Source organism: Neopelma chrysocephalum, unplaced genomic scaffold (genome assembly GCF_003984885.1).
Source record: "Neopelma chrysocephalum unplaced genomic scaffold, ASM398488v2 Primary Assembly neopelma1_83, whole genome shotgun sequence".
NCBI classification, from domain to species: Eukaryota; Metazoa; Chordata; class Aves; order Passeriformes; family Pipridae; genus Neopelma; species Neopelma chrysocephalum.
Window position 1 is genome coordinate 2,274,561 of NW_020897745.1, and position 4,634 is coordinate 2,279,194.

A 4,634-nucleotide genomic window follows, 5' to 3' on the forward strand; every position below is an offset into this window, starting at 1 on the left:
TTAATGTTCTGAAGAATGTTTGTGCTTTTTTTGGCACCTTATTACAGACCTCAAAAAACCTGACTAAAACCCTGGCTGCTTCTAAAGCTCCTGCCAAAGGAATTCATGCTTCTCTAAATTTGTTGTTCACATTTCTCATTCCAACTGATATTTTTAATAATAAATATGGTTTCTAAGAATAGCTGTTTACCACCTCTGTCAGATCCAGTCTTTTCTTTGAACTCATATCTCATCCTTGGGTTACCTGTTTGTCTTGAACAAAAATCAGCACCATGTACAGCCTCTGTGGGAACTCTCCTAGTAAGTTGTCTGGTGTCCTTAGGATGTGCAGAAATGGGCCAGCCCGGGTGCTGGCGTGTCACAGCCTCCTACTTTCTGTGATCTTGAAGGAGCTGTGATTTACAGAGTTAAAAACAGGTTTTCCCAATCCCCAATCCCTCTCAATTTATCGCTTTTTTTCCCCTGATGTGTCTTGTCGCCAGCTCCACAGCCAGGTTTCCACATCCATCCCGTTCCGTCACGCTAGCCAAGTGTTTTTAGCTGCTTTTTTTCCTCTTTTTTTATCCTCTAGACCAGGTCCTCTTATTAGATATGCCCTTTTCACTGACCCTGAATTATTGCTACCCATGGTCTTAGAAGAACAGTGCTGTTTGTTAGTCTAAGAGCACATGTGACTGCCCTCTTCCTGGCCAACACCAGCGGTTGCACCAGAGATTTCCAGGCCAAAAAACCAGGCATTTCAGCAAAAGCTACGGGCTCTGAATGTGATCCGTGGGGTCAGAAGAGGACAAAGGAATCATCATCTATTTGGGGACCTGGCGGAAGACACTAATCAGAAAGACGTGCGCAGATTTAGTCCAGAGCACGCAAGAGTCTCCACAGGCTGAGTCTAACCTCTGTCGGTGGCAAACATCCCATTCCTGCTGCAACGGGGCTGCCAGCAGGAGCCGGGATTTTAATGCCCGGGAGTTTTACTACAGCCCATCTGGAGTGAGCGGAGCCTGACCGAGCCTGCCTGGCGGCGGCGGGGAGCAGGACATTAATGGGGAAGGGCATCCCGGTCCATAGGGGTCTGGGCTGAAGGAAGGTTCCCAGCTCGGCGGCTCTTTACGGTTTGCAACAATTTGCAGATTAGTGTTGGCACTTCCAAGGCTGGGCTGGCAGCGAGACCTTTAACCAAGACAGACAGATTCCCTGCTGTGGCACTGTTCAGCGGACTTAAATGGAATAACGACGTCTCTCCAGCTTGGGTGATATTGGGTCAATCTTTTTCTGTTTCACTGTGTTTCCACCCCCCTCCCCGTCCCCATCCTCCCTCCCTGCAGGTCACTGCGCAGCCCGGGCTGTCGGGAGGGCTGCGCGCTGCCCCTCCTCTGCCTTTGTGCTTTGGGAGCTTGGGGAGGTGGGGAGGATCATTTTTATCACTCTTTGTACCAACGCAAGCAGAGCTAATGGTAAAAGGCAATCAAATCTTCTGCTCCAAGGCATAAGCTGGTTGCCTGCAGGGTCAGCGGGGAATGTTGCCCTCCCTCTCCTCCCGGGTTTGGAGGCTGCTCAGCATCAGCACAATTTGAGCCTCACTCCAAAAAACTCTCTTGTTCTTATAACTCCTTTTTATTTTTGCTGTGCTGCATAACCGTGAAAATGTCAGAGGGAAAGATAGGTGCTTACAGGGATGCCAAGGAAGAGCCCCGTTAGCACCCACAGAGAGTGGGACCAGAGGAGCTGATCATGACTGTGCTGGACCTTGGGGCAAAGCATCAGGCTGCCTTTCCTCTAGGGGTTTTTGACTGACTCCCTCTGATCTCCTGTTCTCCCTCCATGGCACAGTGGGAGTTTTCTGCCTTCAGGCCCTTTCTTTTCAACTCCAAATCCCCATGGGTGCTGGATTTTTTCAGACTAAGCCTCTATGTGTGCCTGGCGGGTGGAAGCCTCAGGGTGGTAGATAGCCCCACCACCTCCCCGGCATCCCAGGCTGAGCCCCTTCCCTGGGGAACAGCTCTCCTCAGCTTGGTCAAGGCATACCAGCAAGACACACAGCAAAAATGCAAGCAGGCACAAGCAGGGAAACAACCGTTGGGAAGGCAGGAGTTCAGAGGTAAAGCCGGCTGTCCTCGGGTAACAAACTCTGGGCCACCCACATCAGAGCACCAACCTCAGCTCCCTCCCAGCAGAAATGACCAGGGGCAAATCTCAAAGGCAGAGCCAATGCTCAAGACACACACACCCCTATCGGCACTGTCTCGCAGGGGAAGAGTCGGCATCAAAGGCATCGCGGCCTCCTCTCCCGAATCCGGCTGTTCCGCAGCCCTGGGATGCCGTGCCGGGGAGGATGAAGGTGCTCAGGCCCTCTCCCACCTCTCAGCAATCCCCCTTTACCTGCCAGACCCATGGAGAGATGAACCCAAACCCGCTGCAGCTGCCTCCCACGAGAAAGAAAACAAGCGCGCGCAAAAAAAAAAAAAAAAGAAAGGGGATTTTATTTTTCTTTTTTTTTTTTTTACTGTTGCATTCTGAAACCAATAATTAAATTTAAAAAATAACCCAACAACAATTAAAGCAAATTAAGTGTGAGGTCTAAGCTACCGGCAGAAGTTTGATTTGAAAAGAGCAAAGCAAGCAGTTCTGGTTGGGAACCCTGATAGTTTGTCTCGTACAGATGGTCAGAGAGACAGAGCGAGGGAAGAAGGGAGGGAAAGTGGGTGAGAAAACATGGCTAACGCAGGATATGAGCCACAGATTGCATGGGACCCTCTGCAGCTGGCAGGTAGGTTACAGCAGCCCTTTTTCTCTCTCAGTTTGACCAAAGGAGCATTTGGGTGGCTGTGGCTGAGTGGCACTCCACTGCACCATCTCTGTCAGGCACAAGGTTTCTCAAAACCTTGCCCATAAAAAGGTAATCTTGCCCCAAAATCAGAGGGCTCTCAAACCTAGAGGGATAAGGAGAAATACACAGAAGGTAATGTGTTCATGGGAGCAAGTGCACCACCCATCCCTGCTAAGCATCTTTTTGAGTCATCCTCTTCTCCAGGGTGAAAATCCCACTCTACCTTTCCACTCTTGCTCGTTTGCCCTCCTACCCTCCTGGGGAAAATTTGGTGCCTTTTAGGTCTTGGCCACTGTCAGCCCAAAACAAGAGTCCTACTAAACACACAGCCGAGTCCTTTCATGCTGCAGCCTCCAGCTCATCCCTTTGGCATGAGTGAACTCCCCTGTCACACAGGGCACATCTGTGTCTCCCTCAAGGGGTGGTCAGAGGGGCTTGCTGTGCCGGTTGCCAAATCACTGGACTCCAGGCTTTCCCAGGGGATAAAATCCCACAGCCTGTCCCTGAGGCCAACCTTTTTAAAAGAATCCCTAAATTGTTCTTATTTCTTTTTTCACTGTGTCTTTCTCTCCTAAATCCTGTCCTGTCTGGGGAGACGGAAGAGCGAAAAGTGCCCTTTTTCCCTCCCAGCTGACCCCCTTGGGTGTCTTTCACTGGACACTCATATGACCACAGTGTCCAGCATCCCAGTCTCGAGATTTCAACTTTTGGGGGCGACCCCAAAGAAGGGACGGGGTATTTTGGGCCGCCCTGGGGCACGGGGGCAGTAAACCTATGGGCTCAGAGGAACCGCTGGCAGCTGCTTCCCCCCCCCTGCCCTCGGCAGCCCCCTCCCCGCGTCCCCCACCCACGGCCCTTGGCCGGGGGAGCCGCGGCGCAGCCAGCGCAGGGCTGGCAGGGCTGAGCCTCGAGAGACACATCAAAGTCTCCCCTGGAATGTGTGTGGCTCTGCCGCGCTGCGAGAGATACGGAGCCAGGGATCATGAAAGAGATACTGCGATGGTTATCGCCCCATCAAATCAAGGGGAAGCTGAGCGTCGGGCTTGCCAACAATACCTGTTATTGTTCCTCCCCTGTGCGGCGCTTTATTAAGCGCTATAATCGTTTTAATATTCATGCATCTCCGCAGCCATTCCGCCCCCCCCTCCCCTTCTCCTCCTCTTTGCTTTTCAACATATTCCACATTGGAAAGTGCCTTTCTTGCATTTCCTGGGAACTCGCTTTCCCTCCGGGCAGCAGGTGTTTCGGTCCGCAGCACCCAGGTAGCATCCCGCTCCGCACCGAGAAAAGGGGATTTTCTCTCGGTCTTTTGCTTCACTCCCCCCACCTCCTTCGAGCCACCACCGCCCCCTTCTTTCTTCAAGTAAAAGCTAATTAAACACCACCCTGCTCAAATGATGGCATTGTTTCACTATCAATGCAAGAGAGAAGCTTGAAGCCCTTGGCCATGCAGTGCTCCCACTCTGGTGGGTTGTGCACTCCTGGGAAATCCCCTCCATTTCCACATGGATCAAGAGTGGTCTGAGCTTGTCCCTGCACCGATGCTTTATAGTGGTTGTGCATGGGGTTGGAGGTTTTACCAGGCAGTCTAGGATTGAGCAATCCACACAGAACAGGAAGGTTCCTTTGTCCATCCTTCACAGGCTCTCCAGACTTCATTCCTGTGCTCAAAGAATAAAACTTACTGTGGGGTGGGTCTAAATGCGGGTACCCCAGAAATCATAGAATCACAGAATGGCTTGAGTTGGAAGGGACCTTAAAGATCATCTAGTTCCAACTCCCCTGCAACGAACAGGGACAACTTCCA